This window comes from Colobus angolensis, unplaced genomic scaffold (genome assembly GCF_000951035.1).
Source record: "Colobus angolensis palliatus isolate OR3802 unplaced genomic scaffold, Cang.pa_1.0 Scaffold29, whole genome shotgun sequence".
Taxonomy (NCBI): domain Eukaryota; kingdom Metazoa; phylum Chordata; class Mammalia; order Primates; family Cercopithecidae; genus Colobus; species Colobus angolensis.
Genome location: NW_012116154.1, coordinates 6,569,629 through 6,589,921, shown reverse-complemented (window position 1 = coordinate 6,589,921; position 20,293 = coordinate 6,569,629).

Below are 20,293 nucleotides of genomic sequence, written 5' to 3'. Positions count from 1 at the left end.
CTAGCACTTTGGGAGGCTGAAGTGGGCAGATCACTTCAGGTCAGGAGTTCACGATCAGCCTGGGCAACATGGCAAAGCCCCATCTCTACTAAATATACAAAAAAGATTAGCCAGGCTTGCGGGTGCACACCTGCAGTCCTAGCTACTCAAGAGGCTGAGGCATGAGAATCGCTTGAACCCAGGAGGCGGAGGTTGCAGTGAGCCAAGATCACACCACTGCACTCCAGCAGGGGTGACAGAGCAAGACTCTGATTCAAAAATAAATAAATAAATTAATTAATTAAAGAGACATCTCTTAAAAACTCTGTAGAGAAAAGGTGAATTATCCTTTTTTTTTTTTTTTTTTGCCATAAAGCTGGCTAGTATGTGCTTATGGCATTAATGCTAAAAGACAAGGTATGGTGATTGACTTGAAGCTCTTCGGTTGCTTGAGGGCCTTCCATACCACAGCATTTTCCAACAGAGGTAATTTTATACTTTTCACATGATTATTTCACTAATACCTATGTCTTCCAATCAGCCAAAAGTACCATGACAGTATAGACCCTGTCTCACTGTATCATTTTATCCCCAGTAGCAAACTTGGTGCCTGATATTTAATACATATCCCATAAATATTTGCTGAATGAATTAATAAATTAATAAAAAAGAATATATAACTGTCATCTATAATTCCCCCCAAAATATTCATACAACTGCACATACCAAATAACATGGATTTTAGTTGACAATTGTTCATATGTGCCACAAATAGAATAGTGAGGAACTTGAAAACCAGGAGACATAATCAGGAACCACTATAGAGGATTTGTTAGTCTGTAAAGAAATGGCCAGTCCAGAGCTACTGAAGAAAGCATGTTTCTACTCTTTTGTGTTTGAGGCAGGAGCTGTTTTCTGATTGTTTTTTCTTTTTCTATCGCTATTTAGGCTGCTGCAATGGCAAAAACCACAATTACTTTTGCACCAACCTAATAAAAGTATTCTACATTAAAGAATATTTTTTAAAAGAAAACAAGAGTAAACAACTAAACTTTTACTCTGTTAAATAAAACAAAAGCTACAGTAAAAATACAAAATCTATCCTGACAGCACCACTACAGAGGTCCACATTTGGCTTATAGATGTGACTTATTACCATATTAAAAAAAAGTTTTATAAAATTATCCATCCTCAGACATTGTAAGACAACATATGAAAATATGAATTTTTTTTCTTTAGGTAAGTTGGAATGTCTGACTACCCTGAACTGTCTTCCTGGGTGACACCCATCTACTCAGAGTAGTTGCTACTTTTTTTCAACAGAGAGTCAGGGTCACAGGTTCTCCAGTTTCCCTAAAGTTTCCTCTACTTCTTATTGCCTTGTCTAAACCAATGCAGGAGTCCATCCTGCAGACACTGACCCAATGACGCATGAATAACATACACTGACACAGATATTCTGCCTGTCAGTCCAACTAAGGGTCTGGGCCCCTCACACACCCTAAGGAAGGTGCTATAAAAAGTAGCAGCTGTGGCCCTGACTAGCTGGCCCTGTCAGCATTTATTCAGCATACATTAAATGACAAAGACTTTGAGCCAACACACCTGTAGGTAATTAATTTGGTTGCCCTTCCCCCGAGAGAGCCATCCTGCCCACAAATGATCATAGGTTAGTTTTAGGACCACGTAAGTAAACAAGCTACTTAGATAAACTCCCTTATATTCCTTTGTACCCACCTTAAGCTATTTACTTAAGTTAAGGATTAGGCTGCCTTCAGCCAGATCTATTACTGGAACTTATGCAAACCCTCCAGCTTTCCAAGAAGGTCTGTGTCTATATCTTATAACTTCATCTTAAAATTTTTCCAACTACACTGACTGATCCCCTACAAACCAAGACAAAATTTCAGTTGTAATATTGAAAACAAATGAGGTAATCATAGGATTTTTGTTTTTAATTATCTTTGGTGATAAAAACTCTCAATTAACTAGGCATTAAAGAAACATACCTCAGAATAATAAGAGCCATCTATGACAAACCCACAGCCAATGTCATACTGAGTGGGCAAAAGCTGGAATCATTCCCTCTGAGAAATGGAACAAGACAAGAATGCCCACTCTCACTACTCGTATTAACATAGTACTGAAAGTCCTAGCCAAAGCATTCAGGTAAGAGAAAGAAATAAATGCCATGCAAATAAGAAAAGAAGAAGTCAACCTCTCTTCACTTACGATATTATTCTGTACCTAGAAAACTCTAAAGACTCCACCAAAAGGCTTCCAGAGCTAATAAACTATTTCAGTAAAGTTTCAGCATACAAAATCAATGTATGAAAATCAGTAGCACTTCAGTACACAAATAATATTTAAGCTGAGAGCCAAGTCAAGAATACAATCACTTCTATAAGAGTCACAAAAATAAGACAGATAGAAATATATTTATAAAGGAGATGAAAGATCTCTACAAGAAGAACGACAAAACACTGTTGAAATAAATCACAAATGACACAAACAACTGAAAAAAAAATCCAAGCTTATAGATTAGAAAAACCAATGTCATTAAAATGGCCATACACCTAAAGCAATCCACTGATTCAATGTTATTTCTATAAAACTACCAATGTCATTTTTCACGGAATTAGAAAAATACTATTCTAAAATTCATATGGATCCAAAAACAATGCCTGAATAGCTAAACCTACACAAAAAGAGCAAAGGCAGAGGCATCACTTCAAACTACACTGCAAGGCTACAGTAAGCAAAACAGCATGATACTAGTACAAAAACAGACACGTGGATAAATGGAATGGAATAGAAAAGTCAGAAATAAAGCCACACACCTATAGCCATCTGATCTTCAACATAGTCAAAAAAAATAAGCAGTGGGAAAAGGACTTCCTATTCAATAAATGGTGCTGGAATAGTTGGCTAGCTATCTGCAGAAGAATGAAACTAGACTCTCTTTCACCTTATACAAAAATTAATTCAAGATAAATTAAAGATTTAAATGTAAGACCTAAAAGCATAAGAAACCTAGAAGAAAATCTAAGACCCACCATTCTAAACATTGGCTTTGTGAAAAAAATTATGATTAAGTCCTCAAAAGCAATTGCAACAAAAACAAAAATTGAGAATTGGGACCTAATTAAACTAAAGAGCTACCGCACAGCAAAAGAAACTATCAACAGAGTAAACAGACAACCTACAGAGTCGGAGAAGATATTCACAAACTATGCATCTGACAATGGTCTAATAAAGGAACTTAGCAAGCAAAATTCAACAAGCAAAAAACAAATAACCCCATTAAAAAGTGGGCAAAGGGCAAGAATAGATACTTCTCAAGACAAGCTATACAAGTGGCTAACAAACATATGAGAAAATGCTCAACATCACTAATCATCAGAGAAATCCAAATAAAAACCACAATGAGATACTGTCTCATACCCATCGGAATGGATGTTATTAAAGAGTCAAAGAAACAGCAGATGTTGATGAGACCATGGAGAAAAGGGAATGCTTATAAACTTCTGTAGGAAATGTAAATTAATTGAGCCACTGTGGAACACAGTTTGGAGATTTCTGAAACAACTTAAAACATAACTACAATTTGACCCAGCAATTCCATTACTGGATATATATCCAAAAGAAAAAAAAAATCATTCTACCAAAATACACATGCGCTTGTGTGTTCATCACAGCACTACTCACAATAGCAAGGACATGGAATAAATCTAGGTGCCTTTCAACAGTGTGTTGAATAAAGAAACCGTGGTACATATGCACAATGGAATACTACACAGCTATAAAAATGAATGAAATCATGCTTTTTCCAGCAAAAGGGATGCAGCTAGAGGCCATTATCCTAAGTGAACTACCACAGGAACAGAACCAAATACCACATATTCTCACTTATAAGTGAAAACTAAATATTGGGTCCTCATGGATATAAAGAGGGCAATAATAGGCACTGGAGACTTCCCGTAGGGACAGTGGAACAGGGACAAGGGTTGAAAAAGTAACTGCTGGGTACTGTGCTCACTACCTGGATGAAGGGATCATTTATAATGCAAACCTCAGCATCACACAATATGCCCACATAGCAAACCTGCACATGTGCCCCGTGAATTTAAAAGTTCAATTTATTTCCAAATTTTTAAAAACTAAAAATAATATTAATGCAATATCTAAATCCTTATAATCACACATTTCTTAGAGGCATTTAAATGTATGTAAAAGAATATATATGTGTGTCAGACATATTCTTACCAGACTGCATGAGATTTAACATAAGGAATTTTAGAAAAAGTTTTAGGCTGAGACTTTAAGCATACAGTTCCTTCAAGGAGCTATAAATTTAACCACCTATACAACTGAACCTTTCCAAATGTAGAAGCCCTTTCATACACCAACCTCATGGAAGCTGCGTGTTTTTAGTTAGAGGATTGGAAGGCATAAAGAAGTAATTCGCGCTATATAAAGGATCAGAATTTTAGGATCGGGGAACTTTAGGTAGGTTCTAGTCTAACTGTATTTTCTACATTTTGTTTCTTACTTTTTCTTTTTTCTCTTCTTTTGCCTCTTTCTCATTGCAGAAAGGTGTAGTGACTTGCCTAATATCACGCAAAGCTATGACTAAAAGAATGGATTTGAGATATTCAAATTATTTGAGATATTCAGATAAAGACAAGAGAAGCTCTTTCAGTGGGTGTAGAGTGTCCCAGTCAAGAGAGAATGACTGCATGTCAGCATGTATTAGGAAAGAAAAATGTTTTAACATCAGTGATCGAAGTTGCCACCTCAGAAAGCTAAGAAAATACAAGTAATTTAAGCCCAAAGGAAGTAGAATGAAAAAAACAGTGGAATTTGGTCAGAAATAAGTGAAATAGATTATAGAGGTTTAATATTAAAAGAGGACTTTTTTAAACTTTTATTTTAAGTTCAGTGGTACATGTGTAGGTTTGTTACATAGGTAAACTTGTGTCATGGGGGTTTGTTGTACGAATTATTTCATCATCCAGATATTTAGCCTAGTACCCATTAGTTATTTTTCCTGATCTTCTCCCTCCTCCCAACCTCCACCCTCTGAGAGACCCCGGTGTGTGTTCTTCCCTTCTTTGTATCCATGTGTTCTCATCATTTAGCTCCCACTTATAAGTGAGAACATGCAGTATTTGGTTGCCTGTTTCTGTGTTGGTTCACTAAGGTTAATGGTCTCCAAGATGTGGAATCAATCCAAATGCCCATCAGTGATAGACTGAATAAAGAAAATGTGGTAGATATACACCAGAGAATACTACGCAGCCATAAAAATGTTGGTTTTTTGAAGGTGATAAACATCTAGAAAACTGATCAAAATAAACATAAAGAAAAGACATACCACTAAAACAGTAAGGAAAAAATAGACACCAACTGAGATACCTCAGGTATTAAAATATTAGCAATAGAATATTATTTTTAAAGTCATGCCAAAAAATTAGAGAACGAACATGATTTTCTTTTAAATCCTTTACAAACATTAAAACTAATACAAGAAAAAGTGGCTATCTGAATAGCTATACCTGTTAAAGGAACTGAATCTTGTAATAAAAATAAACTTTTCTACAAAGAGAATACATCAACTGAGATATTATTACTAATGAACTCTTCCAGGCATGTTGGCATGGGCCTATAGTCTCAGCTACCTGGGAGGGTGAGGTGGGAGCAGGGTTTGAGCCCAGGATTTTGAGGCTTCAGTGAATTAATGATCATGCATAGCACTCCAGTCTGGGAGACAGAGCCGGACCCTGTCTCTAATAATAATAATAATAATAAATAAAGAGTACAGAATAAAAAACAGAGCATAGGAAGTATGGGAATAGTTTGGAGTATTCTGATACAAAGTGAAAGGTGTATGTTCACCTTATCACTAAAGTTTCTACTCTGTAAGCAACATCTCTCCATTTTCTCCACCCATAAGTCCTTGGCAAGTTGATGCCAATCATAATCCCCAAAGACACAGTTCCAAACACCATAGTGTTGAAATTCCAAAGGATCAAACTCTCTAAAGTCTAAAATTTCTAATGCCTAAAGTCCCCAAAATCATAATCCCAAAGGATTAACATCCTGAATGTTGAAATTCTAAAAGATGAATTATGAGGCAGAGACTAGTGCATTTCGGGTTAGTCATAGGATAGTTGCATCACCTTAGTTACATCATGTTAGGCAAAACTATTAACCTTGTTAATGTCTTGATTTGGAGGTTAAGTATGTTTTATTTGGAAATTAAGTATGATTTAAAGAGATGCATATGGGTTCCAAGCTGACAAAGAATGGATTTGGACCTAATTTTAGGTGTCAACTTGACTGGATTAAGGAACACCTAGAAACTTAATAAAGCATATTTTGGGTGTGTCATTGAGGATGCCTCCACAGGAGTTCAGCATGTGAATCTAAATGGACTAGATGGGGAAGCTCTGCCCTCGGTGTTTGGTGAGCACCATAGAATTTACCAGGGGCCAGGAAACAACAAATATAGAAGGCAAATTGGTTTCTCTCTGAGAGCTGGAACAGACTTTTCTGCTGCTGCCTTGCACACAGAACTTCAGTCTCTCTGGCCTTCAGATTCCAGCCACCTCGTGTCCTGAGACTTTTGGCCACAGACTGAGAGTGACACCATCAGATTCCTTGATTTTTAACATAAAAACATTAAAACTTCCTTAGTAAATAAAGAGATGTCTTTTTGTACCTCTGCATTTATGAAAGATAAAATTTCTCAAGATCTCATCTCATTGGTGGTGATTCATTGAACTTTTTGATTGATCATATCAGAAGGCTTACATTATCCATCATGATATTTCAAATGACCACAGTTATAAAGTTGGGTACACACAACTGCCAACTATAGTGATATACATTTATACATTTCACTTTTTGACCTACTTCTTTAGGAATACACTTTGTCTACTCATAACCATTATGCCTGTGTGACTGCTCCAAATATACCTGGGAATTTATGCTTGCAAAAATATGTATGTTATTAGTGCCTGTTTCATTATGTCAGGTAGCCTATGAAGTGTTCTGTCATGTTTTTATATGTTTCTCAAATAAGTGCTCTTATTAGTCTTATGACCCAAACCCCTGGCAACAACCATTTTATTCTCTATATCAATGAATGTTTTTTCCTTTTTCATTCAGGCCTTCCTTAGCTTGATAAGCTTTGATGGAAGCATTATATGGATTCATATTACCTTTTAGGGTAGAGCAATGGCATAGGACCCAACCAGGACAGAGCAACAGATGGTATCAGTGGTATTGAAAGCTGTTTGCCAAAGTCATGTATTTTATATTAGCAAGATCTGGAAAGTAGACTCGTGAGTCATTATCCCATGGTTTTATCATTCCTAGAGTTTGGTTTGAAATGATTTTTTCCCAAGTAACCCCAGTGAAAATTAAGCTTTACCAAGATGTTCTTTTCATTTCTAAATTAAAATGAATCCAACACATTTTATTAAGCACCTGCTGAGACTAACTCCTCTGTGATGAATGCCAAAGAGAGAACACAGCTTGCCCTTGAAAATCCTGAGGTTAGAGAGAATCTCTCAGCCATGTTACCTTATCCATCACATGAAGTTAGTTTTGTCTAGCCTTAACCTCTTCATATTTCTGTGACAGAAAAAAGATAATAATGCAAATCAATTTCTAACCACATATATAGGACAATGTAGGTATCAAAGAGGAAAAAAAAGTTTTAAATGTGGTTTGAAGTTTAGACTCCAGGTAACTCATAGAGATAGAAATAAATTTGAATGGAAAAAGGATGAAAGAAAAATTGGCTTAACATTTTAGAGGATTCGCGTAGGAGGTATACTGAAAACTTCGGTTAAATAAAATAGAGTCCCTTTAAAAAAGACTTTGGATATTTGGCTATGAAATTAGACGTAAAACTGATAGATAACGGATTACTGAGAAAGGGTACAATATCAAAAAATTTGTGTTTGAAGAAAACAGTAACTTAATAGCACTATGGATGAGTAGGTGGGCAAGGATAAGTAAATAAACTATAAGTTTTTCCTCTTTAGGCTTGAACTAGCATGTTCTTAGAATATATGGGAACAGGGAAGAATTAAAAGAATTGTCATCAGAGAAAACGTGGAGAGTATGATATATTTTACACATTCAGGTAAGTGATAAAGAAGAGAAAGGTGTTTTATCAAGTGGAATAAGGAAAGGATCAAGCAAGGACAAATTTGTTATATTAAAAGTGCTGGAAAATATCCCTGTGGAGATGTCCTGTAAGTCAAATTGGAAACTTATAGGACATAAAGGTTTAGATCACAGATTTAAAAGGAAGATAGGATGAGTACGATTCTCCAGTCTGTGTCATTCTGGCTATTTGTCTTTGGGGAATCTTACTATAAATATAACTTTGTGTTACAATAAGTGCTGAAAATAATTATTGGTGAGGCATTAGCATAAGAGTGATAAAAGAGACCAAGAAAATGAACTTGTGGAAGGGGCTCAGGTGGAGCAAGAAAAGTATGGGTCCAATGACCAGGCTGTGAAGAACATCCAGGAAATAAAAAGAATACAGAATACAAATAAGAGGAGCACAAAATGAGCAGAAATTTGGAAGTACATATATGGAGACAGGGAAGCAAAGGGAAGTGGAAGAATCTAGAAGGAACATATAAGAGTGAAAATGGTATTGAGAGGTTGAGGCAGATAAGAATAACTCACTCAAAGTGGCTAAAGTATTATCATGAGAGTTTAAATGTAATTGTGGGAAAAGAGACTATATAGTTGTAAGTTAAAATGTGAATAATAAGAGAAATGGAAACTGAAAGTTTATAGCATTAATTTAAGAAGGTCAGGACAATAGCTTATGCTTGGAATCTTGGAAGTTACAAGCATTTGAAAGCCATCTAACTTTTGGATTGCCCTCACATTTCTTTTATCACTTGTGGAGATAAAAGTAACTTCATCTTGGATACTAATCCATGACTTCTAACCCGCAGGCCCCAGAGTGCTTTCTGATTCCTATGTTATTTACTGTCCTTAGTATAGAACATGTCAACGTTGATGTTTTTGCACAAATTATGATTATAATGCACACAGCATTCTTGCCTGTTATGGAGGATTCTTTTAAAATTGTCTTCCTGAAGCACAAGCACCCTTTCCCTATGGTGTGTAAGCCCTGGGTCTCAGAATTAACACTGTGGGGATCAATTATACCTGTCTTGCTGCCACACAAGACTATGCTCCTGTCTGTAAGTTCCCCCAACCAAACATCCTTTGTCAACAAACTGGATTCGTCTGCCTTATTCTTTGGTTTCTCAGCAACTTCAACATTTGGGGGCTGCTTTGTATATGTAGCTCTTTCTTTATATTCTATGTTTGAAAAAATCTGTGATTCTTCATTGTTGCATAATTTACTGTAAATGGTATATTTGATATTGTAAAGTTTTGTCCTAAAGGGGACAAAAGAATAAGAGAAACTGAGTTTGAGGATGCTTACTCTATCGCTCATATGGTGCTGATTCATTTACTTCAGGAGGCATGATTATCCCATGACTATAAGCAAAAGCTCCTGACTCAGACTGCCTGGGTTTGAAAGTTGTCCCTGCAACTTTTCAGATGTATAATCATGAAAATGTCAACGTAATGCCTTAGTTTTCTCATCTATAAAATGGGCATAATAATGTTGCCTGCCTTATGGGATGTTATAGACATAAATTGAGCTAATACAAATGGAACACTTAGAAGAGTATGTTGTACACAGTGAGCTCTCAATAAATGTTTGTCATTATTACCAGATAGCTCACGCACTTCTCATAGTAATCCTTATGCCTTAAAATCTTTTAGTTTTTCAATATGGCTCACTTCATACCTTTATTCAAATGTATCATATAATAAAATAGGTGTTTATAGGTCTGTAAATCAGTCTCCTAAACTTAAGTTATTAAATCGGTTTGTCTGAATATTGGCTAAAATAAATCTAAGCACACCATGATACTCACTATATGAACTCTAATTTTGAATCATATTAATCATAATCTTCTAATACAGATTGAAAATGATGGTAATAAATATGTTATATTTAAAATAATAATCTAAAGTGTAGACAAATATGAGTAATATATATGTAATAGGTCTTTATTAATTTATCATTTTATAACCCTGGTTGCCTTGAAGGTATATGGATTTAGTTTACTAAAGGCCCCTTTGTAAAGGTGAGCACTGTTTGTTAAGATACATTAGGTGTGTGAAATGAGTTGAAATGCTCTTTATAGTAAGAAAAAGACAAGATGGAGGAAAGGAGGGGAAGGGGGAAAGTAAATGGGTAGAAGGAAAAACAGAAAAACCAAACAAGGTTGCAAATGCCTTTATTCTGTAGTGTGATCCTCTCTATCACACCTAAAACATCATTGAATTTTATTTATTGAATAATTCTTGTCTTTTATTTAATATTCACATTAAAGCAAGACAAATAGACTCTAGGTAACTTAAGCGAAAAAATTCTCAAAGCACTTTTCAGTAGTTTACGAAATCTCTGGGAAGCTGAAGAAACTATGTCTGAAAATAGGCACAAACAAATGAAAGCTGAATGGATCAAATCAAAACCAAATCACACCACAAAATTCATAAACTGCTGCTTCCATAGATCAATACATGCAGCTGTCAGGCATGTGGTTGCCACCACTGATCCGGGGAATTGGATTCTGGTGCTGACAGTTTTGACGATGCTGGGCCTGGAGCTAGGTGTTGCTGCTAACGCTCATTTAAAAATGAATTCTCCACCACCTGTACTTCTTTGTGTCACTGGCTCGGTGTGTAGATACAATTGACTGGACAAACCAGTACTTTATTCTGCCCATATACTAGCTGCCAGAAATAAAAAAAAAAAAAAAAAAAAAACTCGTAGATGGGCCTTAAGTTTGTCATCAAAGCAAAAGTGTCATATCCTGGAAAATCTATAGAAATGTCTATTAGACCTTCTTGACATCGAGTTTATTTTGTTGATAACACTTGGGAAGAAAATGTTCATGTAAGTGAAGTAAAGTTTGTCATGGACATATATGACCCTGACAATGTACATCCTCCTGGGAACCCACAGAAATCTTGGGACGGACTTTGGATAGACCTAGGTAGCAGAATCAAGGGTTCAAAGATGTCAAGGAGTTGTTTTATGTTTGTTTGTTTTTTCCAAGGTAGTGGACTGAAGACATTGTTAGTATGTGTCTCCCACTTGGAAAGACAAAATATTATGTAGAGATTCATGCTGTGAACTTTTTCCCAAGAAGCAACATAGGAGCTTAAAAAGGAAAACTGAAAGAAACCACAGACCCTTTGAAAGAAGTGACCAGCAGCAGCCTACACCATAAGCCAGGAAGAAAACTGTGAGGCCCAGAGTGTGAGAGGGAGAGAAACTGCCTGTATGATATACTCTCCCACTGGTGAACCTGGCAATCCAGGTTAACCCTATGCAGTGCTGGAGCTGATTTAGTAAGTGGTGGGGAGTATATGAGGAGGGATGGCACTGGAATATGCTTCGAATGCACTCTCCGACTCCAGCAGGATCAGAGGAAAGACTTTCCTGATCCTACCTTACAAGGGACCTCACAGAAGTCAACCAGTTAATTCAGGCAGTAGTCATAGGTTGAGAGGAGCTCCCAACTGAGATGTGCAATATAATCTTGTACCGGAATGAATCCCCCTGGCCAGAACCAAGGAGGAGTGGGGAGTGTGTGCTATAGCCATGGGCAATACTGGCTACATGGATGAACCTAGAGGGGCATAGTATGAATGACAATTCTGTCTTCCTGGGAATGGCTTATGGCCTGGGGCATTTTTGAGTTCTGACCACAGGCTGCCTGGAACCGCAATAGCTGCTGCTAATGGAACACTGTGGGTGTGAGATCTGCCTTTCTAAGTGACTGGCAGCAAGATGGGGCTTACTGCCACCTGCTAACCCCACTCCCCTTGCAGATTCTTTTGTGCAGCAGAGGCAGCTGTGCTCCTCCGTGGAACATTACACCAGTGGTCAGATAATTGCCCTCCAATTCCCTTTACGCCCACTGCTTGCACCCACAGGTGGGGAGCCAGAGCATAAATGGCCTGGCCCAGCCTCCACCTGACTTTGCCCCTACACCTGCCCTAGTAGCTTAACACAAAGGACAGGGACTTTTGGGAACTCCATCGCCCTGCCCACTTTCAGAGTACTTACCTTGGGTAACATAAGGCAAGCATAAATCTCACCACTATCACCACAGCTGGTTCTCATTTGCAAGTTCCACCTCTTGGCGGGAGGCCAGTGGACATAGTCCATTACAGCATCTGCAGCACAATAACAGGGCCCAAGAAGGAGAAAACTTTTGTGCAACCTCAGCAGTCACCACTGATTACACCACTCTGACTAACCAGAAGGTCTCAAGTCTTTCCACCTAACCATTACATTACCACTGCTGTTGGCATTTGAGACAGCCAAAACACTAAGGCTATTTATAACCAAGGAAATCTCACAAGAGTCTACATCACTCCCAAGTCCAAGGTAACCTACATCAGAACTGTTGTTGGTAACTGCTGCTGGGAAACTAGAGGACAGATCATATCACTGGACCCCTTGCAGACATTCCCCAATACAAGCCTGGAGTTTGGCAGCACCAGTGGGCAGCCAAACTGAGAGGAGCAGCAGGATTCACGGTAGTCTGGCCCTCAGGGACTTCTACTCCTAGGGGAAAGAGGAGTGCACCATATCAAAGGAGCATCTTTTGAATCAAAAGAATTCAGACTCCAGGCCTTGAACCCCAGAACTTTCCACCTGTGGGAAGTTTCTTTCAGTAGAGGCCCCGGTGCAGTGCTCGGCTTGGTGGGGAAAGTTTCCATCTCTACCCCAAAGTCAGGTAACCCTGGTCTCATGATGTGTCTTGGAGAAGGGGATTTCTTCTCCTCGGGCAACATTACAGAAACAGCTGGGCATCTCCCATGGGAGCTTGGTGTGTGCACCTGTGGACAAACTTTTTGGAACGTCTCAGGGTGACTGCATCCCCACAGGAGGAATGCCCTCCAGGCTCAAGCTTGCACAAGAGATAGAGTCACAATCCCTCTCTATGTGGAACATAAGCATTCCTGCAGATGAAAAGAAGTGCCTGTCTGATCTGAAAAGCTACAATTCTTGATCAAGAGTGTCACTGGGAGATGGATTGCTTTCCTGCTGGTCTGATAGGGAAGCTGAAGTGATTCCCTCCCTTCCTCCTGAAAAAAACAAGATGTGTTTCACTGAGAGATATGCACAGCTACCTCTGTCAAGGCTGGAACTTCTGTCCTCCATTGGGTATTGGATTTACCCACCTGCTTTAGCCACAACCTTTACCTGTGGACATGTCCCACTGACCTAAAGCCCGAACTTCAACCCAGTAAATAAAATACTGGAAAATAAATAAATAAATAAATAAATACACCATTAGGGCGCAAGATATGCTTCACGACACGTCTGTCATTTTGGCCCGTAGGAAACAGCTAACCTGCTCACATACTGAGCACATTGCTACTACAACAAGCATCTGAGAAAGCCACCATACAAAGACTTCCTATAACCAAGGTACTTTACAGATTCTTCACCTTTGAAAGTAACCCAGAACTAAATTAGGTTACCATAAACTATAAATATTATAGTCACATCCTCAAGGGGCAAAAAATTAAATTACAGAGAAACACAGATGAATCAAAAATACATTCAAAAATGGTTAGATAATAATTCTCTCTATCCCAATGAGAAGGACAGAAAAATAATTCTGGCAATACGATAAAACAGCATTCTATTACACCTCTAAAAGATCACACTGGCTGTCCAGCTATGGATCCAAACCAAATGAACTATTTGAAATAACAAATACAGAATTCAAAAGGTTGATTATTAAGTTACTCAAGGAGATATAAGAGAAAGGTGAAAATCTACATAAAGAAACTTAAAAACAATAGGTTATAAATTAAGAATATTCAAAAGAGATATTTTAAAGAAAAAACATCAGAACATTTGGAAATAAGAAAAAAGACACATGTGGGGAATGAAAAATTCATGAAAAGTTTTAACAGTAGAAGAAATAATTTGAGAGCTAGAATACAAGGCTTGTGAATTAACCCAATCAGACAAGAATAAAGAAAAAAATTAAAATAAATAAAGTCTCCAAGAAATATGAGATTATGTAGAACAGCCAAACCTAAGAAACATTGATGTTTCTGAGGGAGAAGTAAAAGCAAAAAATTGGACAATTTATCTGAGGAAATGAATGAGAAAAACTTCGCCGACCTTGCTAGTGATTTAGACATCCAAATGCAAGAAATTCAAAGAACTCCTGGGAAATCCACTACAAAAACAAAATAACCAAAGCATATAGTGATCAGGCTATCTGAAGTCAATGTGAAGGAAAGAATTATAAGAGTAGTGAGACAAAAGCATCAGGTAATTTATAAAGGAAAACTAACAAGTTAACAGCCGACCTCTCGGCAGAAATGTTACAAGCCAGAAGATATTGAGGTCCTATCTTTAGTCTCCTGAAACAGAAAAATTGTGAGTCAAAAATTTTTTATCCAGCAAATCTAAGTTTCATAAATGAAGGCTGTATTAGTTCATTCTCCTGTTGCTATAAAGACATACATGAAACTGGGTAATTTATGAAGAAATGTTTAATTGACTCACAGTTTCACAGGCTGTACAGGAAGTATGGCTAGAGAGGCCTTAGGAAACTTATAATAATGGTGGAAGGTGAAGAGGAAGCAGGGACATATTCACATGGCCACCAGGAGAAAGAGAGAGAAGGGAAGTGGTGTTACACACTTTTAAAGAAGCAGTTCTTGGGAGAACTCTATTACAAGAGGAGCAAGGGAGAAGTCTGCCCCCATGATCCAGTCACGTCCTCCCAGGCCCCTCCTCCAATACTGGGAATTATAATTCAACATGAAATTTGTGTGGGGACACAGAGTCAAGCCCTAACAAATGAGAAATAAAGTCTTTTTCAGTCAAGCAAATGGAAACCAAAAGCAATCAAAAGTAATTCTCATATCAGACAAAACAAACTTTAAAGCAACAACAGTAAAAAATAAAGACAAAGAAGGTCATTACATAATGATAAAAGGATTAGTCCAACAGGAAAATACCACAATCCTAAATATACATTCATCTAACTCTGGAGCTCCCAGATTCATAAAACAATTACTATTAGACTTAAGAAAAGAGAAAGACAACAATACAATAATAGTGGGTGACTGCAACACTCCACTGAAAGCACTTGAGAGAGAATCATGGGAGAAAGCCAACAGAGAGACAGGGGATTCAAACTGTATTCTAGAACAAATGGACCTCACAGATATTTACAGAAGATTCTACACAAGGATTGTAGAATATACATTCATTCCATCAGCACATGGAACATTCTCCAAGATAGATAACATGATAAGCCACAAAACAAACCTCAGTCGATTTTAGAAAATAGAAATTATACCAAGTACTTTCTCTGACCACAGAAGAATAAAACTAGAAATCAATTCCAAAGGAACCCTCAAAACCGTACAAACACTTGGAAATGAAACCATCTTCTCCTGAATGATTTTTGGGTTAGCAATGAAATCTATATGAGAATTTTAAAATTCTTTAAAATGAATAATAACAGTGATACAAGTTATCAAAGCCTCTGGGACATAGTAAAAGCAAAGTGAAAGCAGTGTTAAGAGGAAAGTTTATATCACTAAATGCCTACAACGAAGTCTGAAAGGTTGAAAATTGACAACCTAATGTCAAATTTCAAGATACCAGAGAAACCAGAACAAACCAAATCCAAAGCTAGAATAAGAAAAGAAATAACAAACATCAAACCAGAACAAAATGATGTTTAAGCAAACAGACAAAAGATCGATGAAATAAAAAACTGGTTCTTTGTAAACATAAAGAAAATTGATAGCCCATTAGCTAGGTGGTGTGGTTTGGCTGTGTCCCCACCCAAATCTCATCTTGAATTCTCACACGTTGTGGGAGGGGCCCGGTGGGAGGTAGTTGAATCATGGGGCAGGCCTTTCCCATGCTGTTCTTTTGATGGTGAGTGGGTCTCACAAGATCTGATGGTTTTAAAAATGGGAATTTTCCTGACAATTTCTCTCTCTTTGCCTGTTGCCACTCATGTAAGACGTAATTTAGTTCTCCTTGCGTTTCACCATGATTGTGAGGCCTCCCCATCTATGTGGAACTGTCAGTCCATTAAACCTCTTTATTTTGTAAATTGCCCAGTCTTGGGTATGTCTTTATCAGCAGCATGAAAACAAACGAATGCAGTAAATTGGTACCAGTAGAGTGGGGTACTGCTGAAAAGAAAACATGGAAGCGACTTTGGAACTAGCTAACAGGCAGAGGTTGGAACAGTTTGGAAGGCGCAGAAGAAGACAGGAAAATGTGTAAAAGTTTGGAACTTCCTAGAGACTTGGTGAATGGATTTTTCCAAAATGCTGATGATGATAAGGACAATGAAATAACAACAACAAAACTTTCAGAGCCAGATGTTTTTGCAGCCAAATTCCACCAGGACATTAAAGGAATTGGTACCGACCACACTGAAACTATTCCAAAAGATTGAGAAAGAGAGAATTCTCCCTAACTACTTCTATGAAGCCAGTATCACTCTGATACCAGATACAGGAAAGGATGTAACAAAAAAAGAAAACTACAGATTAATATCCCTGATTAACATAAATGCAAATATCCTCAACAAAATACTAGCACACTGAATTCAACAGCACATTTAAAAAGATAATTCACAATGATCAAGTGGGTTTCATCCCTGGGATGAAAGGATGCTTCAATATATACAAGTCAATAAATGTGATTCATCACATAAACAGAACTAAAAACAAAAACCATATGATCATCTTAATAGACACAAGAAAAGCATTCAAAAATATCCAGCATCCTTTGTGATAACAGCCCTCAATAAACCATGCATAGAAGTAACATACCTCAAAATAATAAATGTCATTATATGACAAATCCACAGGCAACATCATACTACATGGGGGAAAAGTTGATAGCATTGCCCTTAAGATCTGGAACAAGACAAGGGTGCCCACTTTTACCACTTCTAGTCAACATAGTACTGGAAGTCCTCGCCAGAGCAATTAGACAGGAGAAAGAAATAAAGGGCAAAGAAATTGGAAAAGAGAAGTCTATCTCTGTTTGCTAATGATATGATTGTATACCTAGAAAACTCCAAAGAATCTTCCAAAACGCTACTTGATTTGATACAGGAATTCAGTAAAGTCATAGGTTACAAAATCAATGTATACAAATCAATAGCACTGCGATCTACCTAAAACAATCAAGTTGAGAACCAAGTCAAGAACAGAGTCCCTTTTACAATAGTTGTAAAATATAAAATACCTGAAAATATACTTAAGCAAAGAAGTGAAATATATCTCTAACTAGAACTATAAAACACTGCTGAAAGAAATCCTACATGACACAAACAAATGGAAATACATCCCATAATCATGGATTGGAAGAATCAATATTGTTAAAATGACCATACTGTTAAAGCAATCTATAGATTCAGTGTAATTCCTATCAAAATACCAAGGTTATTTTTCACAGAATCTTTTGACCTCAAAATTCATGTGGAACCAAAAAAGAGCTTGAATAGTCAAAGCAATCCTAAGCAAAAAGAATCAATCTTGAGGCTTCACATTACTCGAATTATATTATAAGGCTATGGTAACCAAAACAGCATGGTACTGTATAAACGTAGATACATAGACAAATGAAACAGGACAGAGAAACCCAGAAATAGAGCCAAATGCTTACACCCAACTGATCTTTGACAAAGCATACAGAAACATAAATTGGGGAAAGGTCTCTCTATTCAATAATAATAAATAATTATTCTATCAATAAATGGTGCTGGGAACACTGGATAGTGTTCTACCACATGTAGAAGAGCGAAACTGGATCCTGTCATATAGAAAAATTAACTCAAGATGGATTAAAGATTTAAATCTAAGACCTGAAACAATAAAAATTCTAGAAGAAAAGCTACAGAAAAAGATTCTGGATATTAGCCTAGCAAAGAATTTATGACGAAGATCCCAAAAGTGAATGTAACTAAAACAAAATGAATCAATGGGACCTAATTAAACTAACAAGCTACTACACAACAAAATAAATAATCATCGGAGTAAACAGATAACCCACGGAATGAGAGAAAGTATTTGCAAAGGCATATAGAGTGGTATAATGGACACTGGAGACTCAGAAGGGGGAAGCTGTGGAAAGGGGTATGGGATAAAAAGCTACATGTTGGATACAATGTACTCTACTTGGCTGATGGGTGCACTAAAATTTCAGACTTCATCACATTATAATTCATCCGTGTAACCAACATCCCTTGTACCCCTAAAGCTACTGAAATTTAATTGAAGAAAGTATAAAACGAAGGCATCAAGGAGCAGAGAAGGCCTTGTTAATATTTGGCATACATATACAGGTAAGCCACAGATTTCATGAATAAGCTGGAATCTATAGGATACAAACTTGGACCTGTCTTAGGCAGGTTCTGCTGTGGGAGAATAGGATTCTGGTGGGTTTCTCCACCATTGCTTCCCTCTATCTCGTTCTCCTCAGTAGGTATGGATATAGTGCCATCCAAGATTGGAGCAGGTGGAGAATGAAGAAATAAAATGTATAAAATAAATCCTACTGTTTCAGTTGTAATCCTACAGAAGTGCCTTCTGGCTATAAGTGATTTTAAAACCTGCTTCTCTCTCAAAAGATATGTCTTTGTGAGTCCCTTAGGGATGTTTATTCCCAGTGTTGATGGAAGAATGCATATCCCTGATCTCTTTTATTCTTTCTCTCCCTGGACTTTGAAGAATCCCTACGGAGGTGGCCTCACTCCTCCAAATAGGTTTGATTGAGCAAGATTTTTTTTCAAGACAGTTCACTGGCTTGCTTTCATGAAGTCTGTATAGGATCCTTTTCTCTGCTGCCCATGATGATATAGCTGGCTATGAGGCAGAGCCTCACATATTTACACTCTTGTAGGCATGAATCAAGTTCCAGTCCCCGTGTCTCATAAAGTCATGGATACTTGTTTTCTTAGATTGAGCTTCTTAAGTCAAAGTTTGAAGAAGGGATTTCATAACATTTAACTTTTTGAGGCTATCTCTCAAGAGAAAGAGAGAGAAACAGAAGAGTGAGAAAAGAACTGATTTTAATTGGTGTCTAGTTTCTGCTGATCCCACGAGGGTGTCTGGAACATGAATTGCCCCAGAGAATTGATCTCAATTTAAGGCAAGGGAGCTCACAGTTTGCATCAGTTATCATTGAATGCAGAACGTATCAAAAGTAGACAAATGTAACGTCTGAGAGGGAGAGAGAGAGAGCAAGAGAGAGCGTGAGCTATTATGTTGTCAGTGCACAAGCCCAGGGAGGAGATCTGAGCAGGACTCTGACAGCATCTACCACACCTGCCAAGCTATTTCTAAGTTTCTCTCTTCCTAGATTTGTAGTGGTGGGGAAGCACTCTATTCTTCCTGTGAGGAGGGCCTTAGAATACAGAGCACACCAACTGTTCTCCAAAGAAATTCTTATTCTTGCCCTCTTGAATATTCTATTAACTCTTCTGTCTTCTCTCGGCTTAGCCTTGAGATGGCTGAATTAATACTGATAGAACTCATTTCACACCCTCTGAAAATGGCTCACTTTGACATTTTAGCATCTTGCAAAGGGATGTGGGATATTTGGAACCTATAATATTGCTCTTGGTTTGGGCTAAACTTTTGAAAAATAGATAAACTTACACTTATCCTCCTCTTAGTGTAAGTAAATAAAAAGTAGGAAAATCTGTTACTCTTGGTATTAAGATGGCAAAAGAGGCCAGGCGTGATGGCTTACGCCTGTAATCCCAGCACTTTGGGAGGCCGAGGCCAGCGGATCATGAGGTCAGGAGATAAAGACCAGCCTGGCTGACACGGTGAAACCCCGTCTCTACCAAAAATACAAAAAATTAGCCAGGCGTGGTGGCGGGCACCTGTAGTCCCAGCTACTCGGGAGGTTGAGGCAGGAGAATTGCTTGAACCTGAAGGCAGAGGTTACAGTGAAAACTCCACTTCACTGTGAGAAAACTCCACTTTACTCTGAGAAAACTCCACTTTACTCCGGGAAGGCCACTTCATGCCAGCCTGGGCAGCAAAGCAACAGAGTGAGACTCCGTCTCAAAAAAAAAAAAAAAAATTAGCCAGGCGTGGTGGCGGGCACCTGTAGTCCCAGCTACTCGGGAGGTTGAGGCAGGAGAATTGCTTG